The following is a 10315-nucleotide window of genomic DNA, read 5'->3' as shown; positions in this document are numbered from 1 at the left end:
TTCTTACCTCCTCTTTGAAAGGAAATCACTATGCAAAGTCCACTATTAAAGAATGGGCAATCATACTCTGCCTATTTGAGAGTGGATGTAGCTATATAAATCATATGGAACTTCTGCAACGCAGATTGTGTATTCTCCTCCTGTTTTAGCCAGCTTTTCTGCTGCTGTAGACTAAAGGATCTGGACAGCACTATTATAGAGGAGGAACAGTTTATTTGGGAGCCCACAGTTTCAGAGGTCTTAGTCAAGAGAAGGCCAGGTCCATGCCTCTAGGGCTTGAGGTGAAGCTGAACATCATGGAGGAAGAGTGTGGCAGAGGGAAGTAGCTCACGTCACAGTGTTCAGGAAGCAGAGACAGAGAACTCCACTTGCCAAACCAAAATATATACCCCAAAGCCACACCCTAATTCTCACCTCCTCCAGCCACACTCTTACCACTTCAGTCACCATGCAGTTAATACCTATCAGGGGATTAATTCACTTATTGGGTTGTGAGAGTCTTAACCCAATCAATTCTCACCTGAACCATCTTGCATTATCTCACAGGTGAGCTTTTGGGGGACACCTCACATCCAAAATGTACCATCTCCATTTATATATCAGATAATATGGACTTACGGATATTTACTTTATACATTGGTTTATATTCCAATATTCCTGTATTTTGTATAATAAGAATTATACTATTAGTTTTTCTCATTATTAAAAACTAACTCTCATCATTTCCCACTTCTTTGCACATGTCTACTAATCTTTGAACAAATTTTACACTGTGAGTTGTTGTATATTTTTATATACCCAAAAATCTTCTTGAGTTTTAATTTGGGATACAGTTAAGTACTTGAAAATAATTTGATCCATTCCAATCTTGCTTTCCTGATTTTGTTAGGTGGCTCTAGAGGAGTCCTTGACGTAGAGTTAATTATTCCCTACTTCTGAGACAAGACTCAGTGGTCCATCCAATGCTCTGTGAATTATGACTTTTTCTTGCCTGACTAGTAAGAGCAAGCAACATCCCCAGCCCTGTGAGAATGACAAACTTCTTGCTTATAATAGTTTTTAATATTTTCTCCTGGTCCCAGATAGTCCCTTCACTTATGTGGGCTGATCAGTATTCCTCTGAGCGCTCAACCAGAATCCTCCACAAGTACCCACGGTTCTCTGTACACTTCACTCCTCTCTCGCACTTTCTCCTATGAATTATAAATAGCTTTGTCTTTCCAAACTCAGATTTGGATTTCCTCAACTCAGGGAAGCTACCAACTCAGTCTGGGTTCCACTTGTTCCACCCTGGCCTGGAAACTCTCCACGAGCAGGAAGCAAAGGCAGTCACAGCGATCGCCTTGCTTCTCACCTCTCGGGGAAACTTGTCCTTTGTCACTTCATGTCTACTATCTTAAAACCCATTATTGGAGGCCAGGTTCCTTGGTACTCACAATCCCTGGGACTCAGGAGGCTGAGACGGATGTAAGTCAAGACCGGCCCCAGCAACCCAGCAAGACTGTCAATGAGTTAGTGAGACCCTATCTCAAAACAAAAATGACTGGGGATGTAGCTCAGTGGTAAAGCATGCCTGGCTTCAATCTTCAGTACAAAAAAAAAAAAAAAAAAAAAACCACATAATTTGATATATTATTCCTATTTATTTTGGCTGTTTGAATTAAGAAGCTAAGTCTGAACCCTGTTCCTCTATACTGAGGGTAGATGATTTTTTTTTTTTGATGGTGATGTTACTTACTTCTATTCTCAATAAAAACTATTGATTGCACAGAGTTTTCACTCTAAACTACGTATTGATTGCAGAGAGTCTTCACTCTAAACTACATTCTTGAACAAAATTTAGTTAACTATCTATGAGGGGTTGAATGGTTAACAAAAAAAGAGTGTTCAAAAAAATCCCTTTCCTAAAACATTTTCATGCATGTTTTTTCATGCTAACTGCTATGTGTATGCATTCATCTCTAATTTATTATCATAAAGCATCCTGATACCAATATTCAGTGATGAATAAGTTACCTTATACTGTTATCATTTTTTATTTAGACATCTTTGATATAGAAAGATAAGTTTGGCTCTAAAAAAATTCAAGGGTAAGTTTATGTATAAGAAGAAAAGTTTCATAGACTTAGGGTGAAGTTTCAGGTACAAGAAAATAAAGCCTTGATCAATTTCAAGCAATGAAATTGAAGATGCCATCAAAAGCCTACCAATCAAGAAAAGCCCAGGATCAGACAGATTCTCAGCTGAGTTTTACAAGACCTTCAAAGAAGAATCAACACCAATACTCTTCAAATTATTCCATGAAAAAGAAAAGGAGGGGATCTTTCCAAAGTCATTCTATGAGGCTAGTATTGCCCTGATTCCAAAACCTTGAAAAGACACATGAAGGAAAGAAAACTTTAGACCAATATCCCTGATGAACATGGATGCAAAGATTCTCAATAAAATTCTAGCAAATTGCATACAAAAACATATTAACAAGACAGTGCACCATGATCAAGTGGGGTTCATCCCAGGGATGCAAGGTTGGTTCAACATACAGAAATCAATAAATGTAATACATCACTTCAGTAGACTTAAAAATAAGAATCAGATGATCATCTCAATAGATGCAGAAAAAGCATGTGACAAAATATAGCACCCCTACGTGTTCAAAACACTAGAAAAACTAGAGATAGTGGGAACATACCTCAACATTGTAAAAGTTATATATGCTAAAACCAAGGGAAACATCATCCTAAATGGAGAAAAATTGAAAGCATTCCCTCCAAAAACTTGAACAAGACAAGGATGCCCTCTTTCACCACTTCTATTCAACATCAGCTTAAAACTCTAGCCAGAGCAATTATAGAGGAAAAAGAAATTAAAGGATACAAATAGGAAAAAGAACTCAAACTATCACCATTTGCTGATGACATGATTCTATATTTAGAAGATCTATAAAATTCCACCAGAGAACTTCTAGAATAATAAATGAATTCAGCAAAGTAACATAATATAAAATCAACATCCATAAATCAAACATGTTTCTATACATCAATGATGAATCTACTAAGAGAGGAATTAGGAAAGCTACCCCGTTCACAATAACCTCAAAAAATACAATAAAATACTTGGGAATCAATCTAACAAAAGAGATGAAAGATCTCTACAATGAAAATTGTAGAACACTAAAGAAAGAAGTTGAAGAAGACCTTATAAGATGGAAAGACCTCCCATGCTCCTGGATAAACAGAATTAATATTGTCAAAATGGTCATACTACTCAAAGCATTATACAGATTTAATGCAATTTCTATTAAAATCCCAATGGCAGTCTTCATAGAAATAGAAAAAAAAACAATCATGAATCCATTTGGAAAAATAAGAGACCCAGAATAACAAAAGAAATCCTTAGCAAAAACAGTGAAGCAGGAGACATCACAATACCAAATCTTAAACTAGACTACAGACCTATAGTAACAGAAACAGCATGGTATTGGCACCAAAACAGACACATAGACCAATGGTTCAGAATAGTAGATAGAGACAAACCCACATAAACACAGTCAGCTCATACTAGACAATGGTACCAAAAACATTCACTGGAGAAAAGTGAATGTTGCTGGCAAATTGGAAATCCAGATAGAACAAAATGAAATTAAACCCCTATCTCTCTTCCTACACAAAATTCAATTCAAAGTAAATCAAAGACTTAGGCACTAGAATAAGAGACCCTGCACCTAACAAAAGAAAAAGTAGGCCCAAGTATTCATCATGTTGGTTTAGAATCTGACTTCCTTAACAAGACTCCTAAAGCACAAGAAGTAAAATCAAGAATCAATAAATGGGATGGATTCAAACTAAACATCTTCTCAGCAAAGAAAGCAATCAACAACATGAAGACAGCCTACAGAATGGGAGAAAATCTTTATCACTGGCACCTCAGATAGAGCACTAATCTCCAGGATATATAAAGAACTCAAAAAACTTAACACCAAAAAAAGAAAAAACCCAATCAATAAATGGACTAAGGAACTGAAAAAACACTTTGCAGAAGAAATACTATCAATCAAGAAATATATGAAAAAATGTTCAACATCTCCAGCAATTAGACAAATGCAAATCAAAATTACTCTTAAGATTTCATCTCACTCCAGTTAAAATTACAATTATCACGGATACAAGCCACAATAAATGTTGGCAAGAGTGTCAGGGGAAAGGTACATTCATATATTGCTGGTAGGACTGCAAATTGGTGCAACCATTATGGAAACAGTGTGGATATTGCTCAGAAAACTTGGAATGGAACCACCATTTGACCCAGCTACCCTACTGTTTGGTTTATACCCAAAGGACTTAAAATCAACATTCTACAGTGATACAACCACATCAATGTTTATAGCAACTCAATTGACAATAACTAAACTATGGAACCAATCTAGACGCGCTTCAATGGATGAATAGATAAATTGTGGTACATATACATATGGAATATTACTGAGGCTTAAAGAAGAATGAAATTATGGCATTTCTGGTAAGTGGATGGAGCTGGAGAATAGCATGCTAAGTGAAATAAGCCTATCCCCTGCCCCTACCCCCCAAAAAAGTCAAAGGTTTTCTCTGATATGCAGGTGCTAATTCACAATAAGGGGTAGGGAGATAGGGAAAAACAGGGTTATTTTGGACTAGGAAGAGGGGAGTGGATAGAGGGGGTTGGTATGGGGATAGGATGGACAGTAGAATGAATCAGACATTATTACCCTACATATAAGTATATGACTACACAACCAATGTGATTCTACATCATATACAAGAAGAATGAGAAGTTACATTTCATTTATGTATGAAGTGTCATTGTGCATATAAATGTGTCATTGTGCATTCTACTGTCATGCATAATTAGAACAAATTTTTAAAAATAAACTTTTAAAATTGTTTAAAATATATTTAGCATGAATCAAAGCACTTAAGGTCCTTATGGTTAAAATTCAAGTATACCAAATAGCTCATTAGCATTGTCTTAGGTCACCCTCATCTGATCAGCATAAATTTGGGTCATTTTCCTAGGAACTGACATGATTTTTGAAAGTGGAAAGATTACCTGAGTCAAGAGGGTTGGACAGAAGACGGAAAAACACATAAAACGTGGCATAAAGGAGGACGACTGTACGGAAAGGGTTGGTGAGAGTGTCACAGCCTCCTGTACAGTTGTGTCTCCGAGAAACCCTGGGACTACAGCACTGAGTTTCTCTTCTCTGATAGAAAAAGCTTATCCCAGTAGGAATCCAGTGTTAGAAAATATCATGCTTAGATTTGTGATGTCTTTATAGTGAACCGATTTAAGCAGAAGAGAGCAGTTACTGTACAAAACAAAGCATTCGATAGATAAGGACTATGAAATTTTTTTTCTACCTACCAGCATTTATGTTTTAGAACTTGAGACTGCTTCATGAAAAGGTTTTCATTTCTCAGAATAATGAAGCAGAAACAGTTTGGCCTCAGGCAGGTCCAGGGAAATCAAATCCACCCACCAACTAGATCTTCAGATCCACAACACAGAGCAAGGGTTGTGCCCAGCAGTGACATGCCTTAAGGGAGCAATTCTCCAGCTCTCAGGTAGAAAACTATGGTTACAGAAGAGTGAGGATGGCTGAGGTTAATCTCCTACAAATAAAATTGGTCATTACTTTTGCAAACACAGTAATGGTGCCATCTTTACAGTGGCTAGAAAAGGAAGAAGGCAGCCACAGGGTTCACTTGCTTTCTTAAGGAGAGGAGCTCACTTTCTGTGTGCTGTCTGAGCAACACTGAGAAGTCAATCCAATGAGGTAGATGAATGCATGAAGTTATTTGGACCCACTATTCAATATGGTAGCCACCAGCCATGTCAAAAATAGACACAATTACTAGCCATACTTCAAATGCTCAATACTACATGTCTAGTGACTACCACTTAGGACAAAGCAGATATTGAACATTTCCATCAACACAGAAAGTGTTGCATTAGATGTTTGCAAAGTGAGGTACAGTGTTTCTAATTTGCCAGTATTTCAGTGTACAACTTTTCCATGAAAAGCATTTAACAGCAAATTTTCCTTCCAATTTATTTTGTGTATTAAAATTTTAGATTATGAAGTCTCAAAAAAAAATGTTCTCACTCTTTTGGAATAAAGAATGAACTCAAGTGACTGAAATAACCCTTCTAGACTACTCGTCAATAGTATTCATCACCTACCAAGGTTATAAGCAAAAAGATTACATGTGAGTTAACTTCCTGAAAGAATACACTAAATAGTTTTCTAATACAAATTACTGTACACTCTCCCATGTTCATTGCCGCATAATTTACAATAGCTAAGAAATGGAATCAACCTAAACACCTGTCAAAAGAGGAACGGATAAAGAAAATGTAGTATATACATACAATGGAAGATGGTTCAACCTGGAAAAAAGGAAAGCCTGTCATTTGTGACAACATAGATGAACCAGAAGACATGTTAAGTGACATAAAACACAGGAGATAAGTCACATGATCTAACTTACATGTGGGATCTAAGAGTTGAACTCACAGAAAAAGAGTAGAATGGTAGATACCAGAGGCTGGAGACACAGGGCACTGGAAAGATGTTGGCCAAAGCCTACAAAATTTCAGTTAGAGGAATAAATTTAAGAGATTGGTTACACATCATTGTGACTATAATTAATAATAAAGTATTATATTCTTGAAAATTGCTGAGAGTATAATTTAAAAATTCCCACCACAAAAAAAGTATGTGATATAATACGTATGTTAACTTGCTCAACTTAGCCATTCCGAAATACTTTGAAGCCATCATGTTGAAATTCATACTATTTTATAAATTTAAATAAATAAATGAGAAAAAACAAATACTCTGGTTCAAATTTTAAGATAAAGTGGCTTGGATATAAGAGACAAACATACCAAAGAAAAAAGGAAAAATTAAATGTTAACTAAATAGGGCCTGAAAAATATAGAACAAAAATGATTACAGGTAAGAAGTTGAAGGAAATGAGTCCAAAAGTTGTGAATTTCAGCTCTTTTCACCCCCTAGAGAAAATCGTCTGTTGTAAACCTGGGTATTCACACCCCCCTTCCTGATTGTTTGATAATAATTAATGCCAAATATTTAATCCAGGTCCTATAACTTAGTGAGGGTTTGATACATGGATCCCACAGATATTAATATGAAATAAACTAAGAAGTATTTTTAAACTCTCAAATACACTAATAATTATAATTATAAATATATTTGATATCACCAAATGTTTAGGCTCAACCAAAGGTTTAATATCCATGTTAGATTTTCAAATATATATCACAGGTGCGCTGTTTGCCAGAGTAATGATGGAACACTATCTTTGGCTCCTCTGAGTTCCTGTAGTTGTCTCTTATATTTTTGGATGATGTTACACTAGGTCAATTTTGCACTAAGAAACAAAAACTACAGTTTTTGAAGTTCATCATATTCATGCTGTCTTTGTTGGAAAAATTACCCACAAAATGACGTGAACCCCTTTCAGCTCAAAGTCCTTGAAAAATTCTTTTACTCCACTGAATGCCCTGGTTAAATTAAGAAAGTCAAATTTCTTGCATGAGAAACTCCATTTAAATGCCACTGAATTCGGATCCATTGTCAGATTAGGATTTGTATTATTCTATTTTATGTGGTAGTGCTTTTTCTTAGCTTCCTGATTCTTACAAATTGTGAAATAAAGCTTATGTGTGTTATATCTAAATCTTTGTACATATATGTATAATTACATATTTAGCAATATTTCAGTGAGATCAAATCTTAGGTATGCAGTTTTATAGGACCTTTTCTTTACTTGAATCATTTCAAGAAAATTCCAATGTCATGAGATTTCCCTCAAAAGGATGTATATTTAAATTACAAAGCTTCATATTCTTAAAAAATCTGTGCTTTTAACCAATGATCCTGTTAATTTTATTAAACACATAAGGGATGATTTAAGAACCACCAGATTCTCTTGAAACAATCTCATGGCATAATATGTTGTCAAAATTATTGGTCTGCTTATGAAATAATTATTTTTTCTTACAGATATGAACCCATGAAAAAAACTTACAAGACCCTGCCCATTTTCTTGCCTTTCAGAAAGTAAGGTTTACAAAAATGGCAAAGATATATTCATTCATGAAATATAATTCAAAGAAAATACGAAATTGGTTATAAAATTATTTTATTGTCGTAATAGTCAATCATCTGCTGTTTTATAAGGGAAATGACATCATGTTTAAAAATATTAAGGTTAAAAATTACACAACTGTCACAGCTCTTTACTAGCTAGTTATTAAAAATCATAAAATGAAGCAAATGTTATGTTTCAATCAAACTTTGCTATATAAAAACTACTCCAAAGCTTAGCCTCTAAAGACTACAGTGATTTCTTATTTCTCATAGTTCTAATGGCCAGATGGGCTAGAAATCCAAGATGGCTTCTCTTGCACCGTTAATTGTTGGATTCCAGATGGAATGCTTAGTTCTCCTCCACAGGGCTACGCGCCTGGAGATCCTCAGGCAGTGATCAAAAGAGGATGAGGTGTAAACTGCAAGTTCTCGAAGCCTCATCTCTGAGGTCACACCATGCCACACCCACCACATTTTTATCAGAGGAAGTCAAAGGTCCAACGCAGACTCAAATTGTATAGAAGCAGATTCCACCTTAGTACAGGAAGAGTGGGGGTGCCACGTTGTGACCAGAGGGGTAGAATAATGATGCACGAATAAACTGTAGCCATGAAGCTATCTTTGTATCTTTGTGTGATTTTTACTAACAAAAATTTTAACAGCAGAGTAAGACACTATGTCCCTCTGTCTTTAACTATATAAATACAAAAGATAAGCTTTTTAAAAATCGTTTGTTGTCTTCAGCAATTTCCCCAAGATCTTTTCTTAATATTTTGACATTCAAATCATGATCTTATGAGGTTTGAGATAGATTCATATTTAATTTTCTGTGTATATGATGATGCCAACAACATCTTATCCTCAACAAAGAACTGAACTTGGGGGTTGGAGGTGTAGGTCAGTGGTAGAGTGCGTGGTTAGCATGTTCAATGCCCTAGGTTCAATCCTCAGCATAGATAGATAATAGAGATAGATAGATAGATAAATAGATAGATAGACAGACAGACCGACCCATCAACCTACCTAGAAATGACCTAACACAGGAGTGAGGGGATTTATGCTAGTGTAAAGCAAGAATGACAACTGAGAGGGCCCTGATTATACTGTTCAAAACAAACAATTTATTAATGATTGTTTTGCTATAAAGAATTTTGTGTTCCTACAAATTGCAGACCTGGAACCACATTTAGTTAGTAAGGACACTCCCTCATCCTATTTTTCTACCCCTTAATTTGTATTCGACATTGCGCTCTTGTACTAGGTCCCAGTAAGAATAAATAGAAATGTTGTATGAATTTCAAACACGGGGAGTTTAATACAGGATTTTCATAGATGGATAACAAAAGGGCCACAGGAAAAGAAGGTAAGATTGTGCAAAGATTAGTCACTGCAAAAAAAAAAAAGCACAGAAGTCAACGTGTTGCCCCGAGTTTGTACTCTGGACGTGCCCAGTGGGAACAGGTGCTCAGAACACCATGTGCTGCTGCTTCTCTACCACTGGAGCTGTGGCTACTCAGGTACCACCACCACCACCCCACTGCTCCTACCACACAGCCTAAGAAAGAGGAGCTTCTCCCCTTTTTCTATCTCCCATTAACTGAACTAAACAGAAAGAGAGCTGTAGGACTCAGGAAATGCCATCTCTGGGTTCCCTGACTCATAACCTACTGCAGAGCACTGAGACAAGTATATGACTGGCGGCACATGCAGGAAACAGGCAGAGCCTGCCTCCCTGGAGGTCACAGGGCAAGGGTGGTCGTGTGTCTGAAGAACTCTCAAGCAAGCTCTACTGCAGTGAGATTTAGGATAAGGCAAAAATGGGTTATTTCTGGGCTTGGATAGCATTTGAAGGACTTACTATTCACTAATAGGAATAAGAACTTTCTAGCATGAGGTTGAAGTTTGATTTAATTGGGGTTTCTGGAAAAGTGGCATCTCAAGCCTTTTAAACCTTTCTCTATTTAAGGAAAGTCAAGAACCAAGCATATTTCCCCCATGTCACCCTACCCAGTTGTCCGTTTTACACTCTAAGTGGTCACTAATTTACCTCCTTTCCCTCCTAAGCTTTAAGCAAGTTTACCTGAAGCGTCTCAGGGGGGATTGGCTCTATGGGAAGCAGCTGCTAAATTCCACTGAGATTGCACTTTGTAGAAACATAATAAA

The sequence above is a fragment of the Callospermophilus lateralis genome, chromosome 18 (assembly GCF_048772815.1).
Source record: "Callospermophilus lateralis isolate mCalLat2 chromosome 18, mCalLat2.hap1, whole genome shotgun sequence".
NCBI classification, from domain to species: domain Eukaryota; kingdom Metazoa; phylum Chordata; class Mammalia; order Rodentia; family Sciuridae; genus Callospermophilus; species Callospermophilus lateralis.
The sequence above is the reverse complement of the archived record's forward strand: the minus strand, read 5'-3'. Positions refer to the sequence as shown.